Raw genomic sequence first — 12,445 nt, 5'->3', positions numbered from 1 at the left:
AGCGTTCAAAGCTGGCAAATTTCACAGTTTGTGTTTTCAATCTCCAGCCAGAAACACTGCCCACGATTTCAAACCTGTTTACTGTGTCCGTTACTATCATATTTATTTTTTTAACCAATGTGACACAAATGGCAGGGCACAATATATAAAAAAAATATAAATCATACGTTCGTTTTTAATGGTAGATGGACAGGTTAAAGTCTCCTCCTTGTTGACGGAAGCCAAAGATAGCTGCAGGTGACGTCAGGCAGTTCGCAGCCGTTGTTTTTTTTTGCAGCTCGGCGGGAGCCGGAGTCTTTCCAGAACCTTCCGAGGGGTAAATCCAGACAGCGCTGTCTGTCCTCCTGTGTGAGCTCTTCTATGTTTGTTTTTGTGCGGAAGTCTGTCCTGGTTGTGGCTGCTCTTGGATCTGTTCGGCTTTCTTGTGACCAAGTCCCTATATCGTAGATACTTGTGTTTTCAACATGTAGCTGCTATCTGTAATGGTGTTAATTTCTTCTAATAATTATAAACTTGACGCTTTTGCTGGACTGAAACATTCTTGCCTTGCTGTTTGTTTATTTGTCAGTATGCAACGGTTTTCGTATTAATGTGCGTGAAGCAGCTCCTAACGCTGGGCTTAATGGGCTGAAGGGCTGCGGTAAAAGTGTCAAATTGAATCTTAAAGACATACAACTTGCCCTTTGCATAAGAAGTAAGCTCTATAAAAGTTAACGTACTTATTTCGTTTATTTATATACGTTATGGAATAGGTCATGTGAAAAATGTTTTATTATCTATGACATATGGTTACTGCAGTGTTTCTTGATGTCAGTTTCCCTGCCTGTACAGGTTGACTTGGTTACTAGAGTGTTTCTCAATGTCAACTAGTTTGCCCTCCTGTACAGGTTCACATTTCCTGAAATTTTGTTTCAGAGTCGGAATTGACAGTCATACTGGCATCATACTATAAGTGTATATTAATTCTTGGTTAAAAAGTACGGTTCAGTTTAATATTTCAGTGATTGACAGCTTTGGCTTTGTAAATAAACAAGTAGTGCTCGATGGTTGTGTTGCACAAGTGGAAACTAACTACATGAGCAGTAGAAATGAAATAGTCCAAACTGTTCAATGCTTATTGCACTATGTTTATAAAAACATAATTAAGTTGTAAACAGCGATTTCTATCATCAGTTTTTTAACTGGCGTACTTTGAGAACTGATATCTTCTGATTTCTGTCTACCTGCATTAGATCTTTGTTTTGGGGCCACAATTTGCTGACAAAACAACATTGAGTTTAATCCTCATGACGCCATTAGTATGTAAATGGTACTTGGTGTTTGGTAAGATTTATCTCTAGTCCTCCACTAGGGAATTTACATAGGAGGTGCACAATGAGTGCAGTCGATTGAATTAAAAACATTCAACAGATTTCTCTTAAATGAATCCTTAGGAGGTATAGAAATTAACGCTTGTGGAGGATTGTTCGAGGCCTCAATTGTTCTTGGGGGTGGGAAAGGAATTACAAAGGAAGCACGTTGGGGTGTATATATTTGGATCTGTTGATTATGAATTCTATGAGCTTGGTCACTTTAGGGCTTGACGTACTGCTTAGAAATAATTAATTGTCCACTCAGAAGTTTTTTTATCGATGCATGTCAACCTGTGGGCCTGTCTTTTGTTCTAGAGACTTCCAGCCCAGTAATGTGACCAACTGGACACGCTAGTATCTCGCAAGTAATTGTAATAGAATAGCCCGGTATTGAACTTTCTCCAGGAGGGTAATATTTTCAGTAGTACATTGGTCCCCAGTGGGCTAGTGCGGTCCAACTAGTGCCTGGTACATCATTCTTCAACTACAGTGAAGCAAATGATGGAAGTTCCATTTCACGAACCCAAGCATTTTGGGTGCCTTGGAGGCTGCTTGTTGACTATGTATATTCTATTTATTTTAGATGTGGATTCCTGAGTATGGCATTCTTTAATAAATTCAAGGGGGGAGTCATGCATTGTGTAGTTGGATACTGAAAGACATTGAGTATTGCTGATTCACATGATGTGGCATTTCTTTATGTTGAATTTCATTCCTCATATATTGGCCCATTTTACAAGATTAGCTAGATCTTCCTGAAGGTTAACCTCATCTGCTGCTTCAGTAATGGCTCTGTAGACTAGGCAGTCATCTGCAAAAAGACCGATGTGGCTTGATATTTGTGGACCCGGGAAAGTACCTTTGGGCATTTTAATAAGGAGATTTATATTCCTGCAACCTCTCCAGTCCAGAAAGGGAACAACTATTTTAAAAAAAGCAAACCTTCCCTTTTTGTCTGTTTATCTCTCTTAATCCAATTTTTCTTTCCTCCTCATCATTTTTCTTTCTGTACCTAATTTGACTCTCATTTACTCTTGTTTCCTCCTCTGTCCTCCCTCTATTTTTTCTCTATCCTTAAATCTTATTGGTTAAGGAGATAAACTGTTTAATCTGGTTCACCAGCCGTTATCTGCTCTCACTTCCAGCAATTTGCAGTACAAAACAATTCAAGCTGAAGAGTGAGGAGAAAATTCTAACAAAGGAGACTGCTGTGAGATGCCCTACTCCATCAAACTCTGAGCCAACGTTTCTGTTCATTTAATGCATCAAGTTATTGTCGTACTTTTGACAGGAAAAAACTTTCTAAGGCACTTCAAAGAAATAAGCATACAAAAAATGGATACTCTTTCAAAGTAAAAGTGAGTAGAAGGGCAACCTTGATCAAAGAGATGGAATTTAAGGAGGATCATAAAGGAGGAAAGAGAGGGGGTTGGTTTAGGGAGGGAACTTTAGGGCATGGCTGCATTGGTAGGATGAAGGGAGGGAGGGATGCACAAGAATCCAAAGCCTAGTGAATGGAGAGTTTTGGAATGTAAAGATAGAAGAGGTTACAAAGATAGGAAGGAACAAGGCCATGAAGGGATTTAAACACAAATTTTAAATTGGAGGACCTGAAACCAATGTAAATCAGCAAGAACAGGAGTGATGTGACTTGCTGCGGCAGTGTTTTGAATGAGTTGATGTTTACAGAGCATAGGCAATGCAAAATAGCCAGATGAATATTGGAATAGGACCATGTGCATAGATGAGTATGGTATTGACTAAAGCATGGATGAGAGTGTCAGCAGCAGATGGGCTGAGGTAGGCAGGGGAGATAGGCAAAGTTGCAAAAGTGGAAATTGATGGTTTCTTTGTGATGGCTTGTAAGGGGATTTGGAAGCTCAATTCGGTCCATTAGGAAACAGGTGTTGGGTTGAACCAAACTCTACAATGCCTAGGAATGTGTGTGGAATAAGTGGCAAGACGATGAACAATGACTTTGGTCTTCCAATGTTTAACTGGAGTATATTGCACTTCCACCAAGACTGGCAGGTGGGCGAGTAGTTGAGGGTTTGAGAGAAATACTGCGGATGCAGAAATGTGTGACAGTGTTTTTACTCTTTTTCATGGGATATAGACAATGCTGGCAATGCCAGCATTAGCTGTCCATCCCTATTTGTCCTTACAACTGAGTGGCCTGCTAGGTCATTTCAGAGGGCAGTTAAGAGTCAACCACATTGCTGTGGTTCTGGAGTCAGACCAAAGCAGGTAAGGATGACACATGTCTTTCCCGAACAGGCATTAGGTTTTTACGACAATCAATGATGGTTTCAATGGTGAAACTAGCTTTCACTTCCAGATTAATTGAATTTAAATTCCACCAGCTGCTGTGGTGGGATTTGAATTTGTCCCCAGAACATTAGGACCTCTGTTACTAGCCCGGTGACTACTACTAAACAACTATCTCTCCTAGTGCACATGTGGAAACTCACCCCCATCTTCAAATAATCAACACCAATACAGCTTGCCTTTTTATATAGTGCCTTTTAATGTAAAGAACATCCCATGATAGAGCCCAGTTTCATTACAACTAAACTGGCAAGCCAGATTAGGAGGTGTGACAAAAGGCTTGATTGAAGAGATTGGTTTTAAAGGAAGGGAGGGAGATGATGGAGTTTAGGCAGTAAAATCCAGAAAGCCTGGCAAAGTAGTTTAAAATTCTGTGTCCAGTGATGGAAAAAAGAGAAGAGGAAAAATGCACAAAAGGACTGTTTTAGGAACAGTGTTTGAAGAAGTTAACAGAAATAAATTGATGCGAGACCACAAAGATTTGAAGCCAAGATTGTGTTTGAAGACTTTAAATTTTAATATGTTGAGGGAATTGGGTGTCATTGTAGATCAGCAGGGAGAGGAGTCATGGTCAAGTTGGACTTACTGAAGGACAAGTGGAAAGTAATTTATGGGGAATGGGGAAAGCTATTTGTCAATGATACAGTTTTCTCTTACTTGTCTTTCAGAAGTTAGGATCGGAGGTTTCCAAGAGTTTGTCAATATTTTCAGCGATCGTGCTTATACAAAAATTTGAAATCCACGCTCTATTCTTGATGCAGCATTTTCCTGAACTATTGAAACCCTGGCATGTTAAGTAACCTTGCCTACTTGGAAGTTTGTTGTTCCAGTGTTTTACTTCATTCCACATATTCATGTCTTGCTGTGTCAAAAGTCATTCAGTGCCATGACTAAGAACCCCTCTTCATATTAGAATCTAGGTAGTGATTGCTGATGGACTTGTCAACCAGAAACACCATCAGAACTGAAACCAGTCTCGTTCTCACCTGGCACTCACACTCCAAATGAGCATGAATTGAAACTCTTGCTGATTATGGGGATTTCTGGCAAATTATAGCATCCCATTGTTCAACCACCTCCACCTCCTACCCCATCCTCCTAGTCAAAATGATCTGACTCCTTATCAATGAAACTTGGCACTTTACCGTTCTGGCAGGGGTGCAGAGATTCCAGCTGAGCAGAACTGTTCAATAAATAAATAAACTATTGACTTCATTCTAAAATAGTCATGACTTATAAAATAAATCTTAATTTTCATAATTAGTCATGTCAAACAGAATTGTACTTATCAAATCACATCATTTAACACTTACTGTTTCAGTTAACTTTGCCTTCACTGCCAGCTGAAAATTGTAAGAAATCCCAAAATTTCTATGCACAAAATATATATAAATTGGAATCTGTTGCAAGGTGGTAACACCAGTCTGGTTGGAGAGACATTACTAAACAACTCAGACTTTGCTGTTGTGATTTATGATATTATCTCAACCCCTCAGTTATGTTGGTGCCTCATAATACAGTTCTGAGACCATGTTAAATATAATTACAAAAATCAAGTCATCTAAAATTAGCATAGTTGCTAAATAAAGCCCATCACGCAATTATCTCTTCTTTTAAGGAAAAGTTTCTCTTTCTACTGTGCCCAACATGTTGCAATTATTGAAAACAGTGGAAACCATAATTACTGGATGCTTTTAACTGTTTATAATCAAATCTGATTATATAGTACATTCTTATACAGATGTTACTGTAGATTGGTAAGGACCAGTAGCCTGATTCATAATTCAGTCTACTCTCTAATAAATGTGCTTGGTCATCCAAGAGATACAAAAATGAATGCAATTAAACAAGACTTCTCCCTAGGACTCCTACAAAACTACTTCAAACTGGGAAAATATAAACTGTTGAACAAGCTTGAAATCTGTATGAATCAGGTATCGGTACAACAATGATGCCAGGCTGTAATTCCAAGAACAAGAAGAGTCTTTTACTGCAGATGTGGGTGTAAAGTATGAGCATGCTCTTTGATTAGATAAAGAACAGCATTCAAAAACTTTCTTTAACTGAAAACAGTAAGCAGGACCACTGAAAATCAAAAACAAAAAGCTACTGCGGATGCTGGAAATCCAAAACAAAAACAGAATTACCGGGAAAAACTCAGCAGGTCTGGCAGCATCAGTGGAGAAGAAAAGAGTCGACGTTTCGAGTCCTCACGACCCTTCAACAGAACTGAAAATCAGTCTGCTGTTTTATCCCTTGTTCTATTATGGTATATTTGCTAAGATTTAGGGGAAAAGTGTGAGGCACAATAGTGAAGTAAATCAACATGATAAACCAGTTCTTCCCTCACCTACCTAACCCCCATCAAGAAAATGTTAAGTAAGTGAGAACTACTATTTTTTTGACAATAAATTCAACTTGCATTCACGAATAATCTCTTTAAAAGGAATATACTCTTTAAGAGCACTTTAAACAAAAAAAAAACCTTACCCCTCAATATTTTGACTCTCCTTGCTTTGAGTCAAAATCTGCAGATTCAGAAATGGTCTAAACACTTCTGTGAACTTCTTTTCTCCTCCAGAATCCAAGAGTATGTATTAAGGACTACAAAAATATTTAATAACATGACTTTGATGCCCAGAGAAGTCTAGGGTACACAGTGTGTTAAATACGATTATTTGTATCTTCAAAGCTTTCTATAAACAATTGCATCCGTTCTGAACAAAATAATGTTTTAGCATTAGTATTTAAATGCTTCAATCCAAATGGTGAGAAACAAAGATCAGTTTCAAATTTTGTATTAAGTTGCTCCAGGCTGGACAACAGACACCTTTGTTTTAGAAAAGCTGAAGCTATTGGAATGATGGACTGGCAATGATGCTAGTGAATATTGAGGCCCTGTTCTCATGGAAGCCTAAAAAATATTGAGGGAAGAGCCATTAGAAGATAGCAAGCTCCCAGAAAAGAGCAAAGTGAAAGGCCCTAGTTACCTAGGGAGGTTAGGCAAAACTATTGAATTCCTTTTTAGTTTAAAGATATTTTGGGAATTACTTGAGTCTGTTATAAATTATTTGGTATAGTGGAATTGGTTGCTCTCATAAGCAGCCAGTGTTTTTTTGTGAGAATCGCATTGCCATATCTTATATTGACCTGTACAACCATGTTTAGCCCACGGAACAACCGTATCGTATCCCCATGAGCCTCGAATTGGACATTTGTGTTTTTATAACACCTGTACTTCAATCTCTCTGAAAATGAGCCAACAACTTAACATAACATAACATATGAGAACATAACAAACGGGAGCAAGAGTAGGCCATATAGCCTGTCAAGCCTGCTCCACTTTTCAATAAGATCATGATGGATCAACTGCCTCAACTCCATTTTCCTGTCTGCCCCCCCATATTCCTTTATTCCCTGAGACCAAAAATCTGTCTATCTCCGCCTTAAGTATGCTCAACAATGACGCACCAATAACCCTCTGGAGTAGAGAATACTGAAGATTCACAACCCTCTCCTCATCTCTGTCCTAAATGATCAACCCCTATCCTTAGACCGTGCTCACATACTCTAGATTCCATGGCGAGGGAAAACAATCTGTCTACCCTGTCAAGTCCCCGCAGAATCATGTATGTTTAAATAAGATCATCTCTGATTCTTCTAAACTCCAGAGAATATAGGTCCAATTTACTCAGTCTCTCATCATAGGACAACCCCCTCCAAAAAAATCAATCTTGGGAACCTTTGCTGTATGGCCTCCAAGGCAGGTATATCCTTCCTTAGGTATAGGGATCAAAACTGCACACATTACTCCTGGTATTGTCTCACCAAAGCACTAAACAATTGTAGCAAGACTTGCATATTCTTGTACTCAAATACCCTTACAGTAAGGAATAAATGCCATTTGCCTTCCTAATTGTTTGTTGTACCTGCACGCTAACTTTGTGTTCCTTGTCTAAGTACATCCAAGTCTCTCTGAACATCAACATTTAGTTTCATGGTTTTTTTTCAAAAACAATCTGTGTTTCTATTTTTTTTTCTACCAGAGTGAATAACCCCTCACTCACCAACGTTATTCCCCATCTGCCAACTTGTTGCCTACTCACTGAACCTGTCAGTATACCTTTGCAGCCTCTTTCAGCTGGATTTTTGAGGAGACGGGTATCGGCAGTCTGGAATTTTCCTGACTCTGCAATCCTATCTGTGTCCTGGAGAAGCCCGTCCATCCTATTTTCATGTTGGGGAGCGGGGGTATGAGCTGGAGATAGGTTCACCACCTCTCGAGGCAGCCCCGAGGTAGCAATGGAGACAGGTGAATGGTGAGGCTGACAGTTAGAAGACCTGCCTCCATTTACTGGGACATCAGCCCAGTTGTAATCATAGTTGTTGGGCCATCTAGCCCTCAACCCCCACCCACCCATCCTTCCATGCCCTCTACATGTCCCACATACATTCCATGCTCCCTCACCCCATTATCCACTAAGTACTGAACTCATGAGCCATTTAAATACACTAGCAGGTCTGTGAATTGTTCACTTAAAAAAATAATCGGCCATTCCACAGTCCCTTTGGGGGGCTGGAACTCCCTCTTGCCTTCTTATAAAACTGCCAATCAAACATAGTCAGTGAAGGTCTTATTTAAGAAATGTTTAATTCTGTCCAAAAAAACACAGGCATTGAAAAACGGACTCCAAAGAAAATCAAGTAATAACAAGGTAATAAAACTGCCAATCATATAAAATTAACAGTCCTCTTTGCAACTTTGTAAACAGCAGCACACCCCCCCACCCCACCGGCCAATAGAGCTGAATACATTAACCATTTTTGGAGCTTAGCCAGGCATTCACAATAAGGCCATCTGACATAACAGATATGTATCTGTTCAGCCTGCTTCAGTTGCCAGACTAGGCTTCCCCACTGTTCACATTTCCTCCCTTGAGCCTTGAACCACATCTCCTACAAAAGCTGGCCCGACTCCATCAAAATTGGCGGGGGGGTGGTTCTGAAATGTCCACACCCACACTGGAACTAGCAAAGCTGGGAGTGCTATGCTTGGGTCGTTACTCATGCCCTTATCCAGCATTGGCAAAAATTTCTGAAAAGGACATAGGGGCGTGAATCTCAGAATGGCATCCCACCCTCCATTGTTAAAGCCCTTCTGCCTCTGTTCTGGACAAAGGCATAAAAATCTGTACCTTTGTGTCCTCCTCACAGCTTACATTCCCAACTAGTTTTGTATTATCAGTAAACTTGGATACAGTATTCTCAGTCTCTTTGTCTAAGTCATTAAATAGAATGCGAGTAGCTGAGGCCCCAGCATTGATCCTTGTGGCAATGTGAAAATGCCCTGTTTACCTTTGTTTTCTGCTTCCTGTCCAATCCTCCACCCATGCTAATGTATTACCGTCAAGTCCATAAACCCATACATTGCGTAACCACCTTTATGAGTGGCACCTTATTGAATGCGTTTTGCGAAATCCAAGTATACTACAATTACTGGCTCCCCTTTATCTACCCAATTAGTTGCATCCTCAAAAAACTCAAATAAATTTGTCAACCACGACTTCCCTTTTATAAAACCATGCTAAATCTCTGTGATCATACTGTGATTTTCTAAGTGCATTGTTAAGTCTTTAAATCCGTGTTTCCTCTCTTCCTCCTTTCCTGAACAGAGGTGTTAAGTTTGCTCACTTCTAATCTGCTGGACTGTTCTAGAATCTAGGGAATTGAGGAAACACTTGCTAAGATGAGGTCAGATATGGATTGTTGAGCTGATTTATTTCACAATAAGAGCATGCAGAAAGACCATTATGGCCAAACTCACTTAATACCATTTGTGCAACTTATCTTCACTTAATGATAGAAAATTAAGTATTGCTGAAAAAAGAGACATGCTGTTGAAGCTTTTCATCTTGCACTCATCAGGACAGATTCGCAAGAATAGCAATAGTAGAAGGAACAACAATTTATACTGCATGAGAAGAGAGTACTGATTGGTTGGCAAGTGCACTCTGGTAGAGGGGTCGCCAAGGAGAATGCACCAGGGAACAGTTAACTGCCAAGCTTTTTAAATTCAAACCAGACAAGTCAACTCTGGTCAAGGCATTGCCCTGCGGAATGAACCAGGGAATGGCTGTTCCCCAAGCTTTTGTTTAGTTGAAAAGGGTGCAATGTGTGGAAGTGCTCCTTCTATCTGCAAAGTACAGGGCCCTGTGTGTGCATATATGTAAGTGAGCCACGCTGTGAGCCCGACTGATGATCTTAAATTGCTTATCAGTGTAATTCTCAGCACAATCTGGGTTTAGCAAGTGCTGTCCAATCGAAGAATCACATCTAATTTTGGACACTCTTTTGAGTTTTGCAAGCACAAGCTTGTTGGGTACAGTCAGTACCTTGCCTGTTGTGAACAGCTGAAGGGACGTGCTGTTTGATACAATCTACCAGACGTTGGGACGTATGGCCTACATACATGGCATCATACTGGCGTTGAAATAGATATAACACATTACCCATTTGTGTGGTGGGCAGAATGTCTTTTTGCATATTTCCGATACGTAGATGATACGTTTGCTATATTTGAAACTGCAGCTGAATGTAAGAGTTTCCTTACACACCTTAATTGGCTCCTTCCTGTGCTCAAATTCACCTTTGAAATGGAGCCATCAAATGATGTGCTAGTTGAGAAATCTGCAAATGGATACTCTACCACTGTCTACCGCAAGCCTACCTTCACAGATCAATATAGACATTGGGATTTCTACTGAACCAAGCGCTCTAAGATTGGCCTCATTGGCTCGGGCTGTATTTACGAGATTGCCATTGTGTGCCATACAAGCCTGATGCTAAAATAGGGCGCATCAATGCCATCCTGCGGGATAATAGCCACCCTGGTCAGATTATTGCTCGCTGCATATTGTGCAAACCCATGATTTGGCCTAGGGCCACCACTTTCGGCCCTGAGAAGTACCTGGTCTACCTCGGATGAAGTATCACAAAAATTTGAGCAACAAGCGAAGCTAGCTGTTTCATGCTGCTACTATGCAATTGCAACACAAGCGTCATAAAGCCAAAAAGACATTCTGCCGATCACATAAATGAGCAATGTGGAAATTAATTTCAGTTTGTGTAATGCCAGGTATGTAGACCGTATGTCCCAACAACTGGCGGATTGTATCAAAATACATGTCCCTTCCGCTATTCGCAACGGGCAAAATTAGAAAAACCCAAAATGTAGAATCGCATCAAATGTTGGACACTGCAATAGGACAGCGCTTGCTAAACAATGCTGATTGTGCTAAGAATTACACTGACAAACAATTTAAGATTCAGACGGGCTCACAATATGCGTCACTTTTGTGTCCTAGAAGCTACATATATGCACACACAGGGCCCTGTCCTTTGCAGACGGAAGAAGCATGTCCACACATTGCACCTTTTTCAACTAAACAAAAGCTTAGGGGACAGCCATTCCCTGGTTCATTTCCCAGGGAAATGCCTTGACCAATCCGAGTCAACCTGCGTGGCTTAAAATTAAACAAAAGCTTGGCAGTAACTGTTCCCTGGTGTATTCTCCATGGCAATGCCTCTACCAATCAGAATCTACTTTATAACCAAGTATAAACTGTTGTTTCCTTTACTATTGGTATTCTTGTGAATCTGTCCTGATGAGTACAAGATGAAAAGCTTCGACAGCACATGCCTTTTATTTCAGCAAAACTCAAGTTCTGTGCTACCAAATAACTAATTAATTGAAAATTAGGGAGCACATCATGCTGACCCACGCTATTGGATTGTCTTGACTTAAATAAGATGACTTTCAACTACTTTCCATTATTTCTTACCTCTTTGCTTCACTGCTTTTGTTGAATAAAGTTGACTTCCCTCATAGGTGTCCTGTTTCAGAAACCTGTTTAGCTCTAACAATTTTGACTTTTTAAAAATTTTTCATTCATCACTTGCTGTTCCCATCCAGACAAGAAACAAAGGACTTCTCAACACAATAGCATCATGGGTCTCTTGAATACTTGGACAGTTTAAAAATTACTTTATACTCTGGGGAAAAACATCGTGATTCAATTTAGTGAGATACCCTAGATGCTCTGACAGCACCTGACTGAGTCTAGCTCTGATGTGCAAGGTAAAAGTGCTTTATAAACATTCAAAAACTTCAACCCAAAGTATTGCTGAAAATACTGAAGAAGAATTTTTTTCCCCCCACCGTTGTTTGTGACTCTCAATTGTTTTGCAAATGTTCTAGCTGGTTGTCATTGTGTACTCTGGGTATTGTACTTCCACAGGGCTAAATTGTAAACCAGAAAACTGATGATGCATATCTCCCTCACACATTATTAACAGGAGCTGAATTCTTCTAAATACCCATAAGCCCCCAGTGAAAATTGTAACTTTGGATTTGAGCTTTACACCCCAGAGACAGAAAGGTAAACTGAGCAGCGTGTCAACATTTCCAACATAACTTACTAATTTTAATGTATAAGGTTTGATTTTTTTTTTAGAATTATAATTTTTTCATGATTTGGTCATATAGTCAGTTGAAAGCGGCTAAATGCAGTTTAACAATTATTTGAACATTTCATTTATTTTATGGTAGTTGCTGATTTAAAATTGTTGAGTTGAATTTGAAAAGCTTGGGTTCTTTGGTTTTGTAGCACTTGTTCAATGTTAATTGGTAGCTGATCTTGCCTGTACAGTAAATGGGATTTTGTTTTGAATTGGTTTGCATTGTCAATGGGATATTTTCACCAATC

At 39.8% G+C, this 12,445-nt stretch overlaps 1 protein-coding gene across 2 annotated transcripts in view; it reads left to right on the top strand.

Annotated features, from left to right (window-relative positions):
* The first annotated feature begins 241 nt into the window (after positions 1 to 241).
* Positions 242 to 12,445, top strand: part of LOC144682921 (phospholipid scramblase 2-like) — a 104,531-nt gene continuing 92,327 nt past the window's right edge. The window contains exon 1 of one of the 2 annotated variants that reach the window (XM_078545817.1): positions 242 to 348. The gene's annotated coding sequence lies outside the window, so the exon portion shown is untranslated. The remainder of the gene's footprint in view (positions 349 to 12,445) is intronic. The other variant, XM_078545818.1, reaches the window with a different exon arrangement.

Source organism: Cetorhinus maximus, chromosome 7, assembly GCF_964194155.1.
Source record: "Cetorhinus maximus chromosome 7, sCetMax3.hap1.1, whole genome shotgun sequence".
NCBI classification, from domain to species: Eukaryota; Metazoa; Chordata; class Chondrichthyes; order Lamniformes; family Cetorhinidae; genus Cetorhinus; species Cetorhinus maximus.
This window is presented reverse-complemented; position numbering and strand designations above follow the sequence as displayed.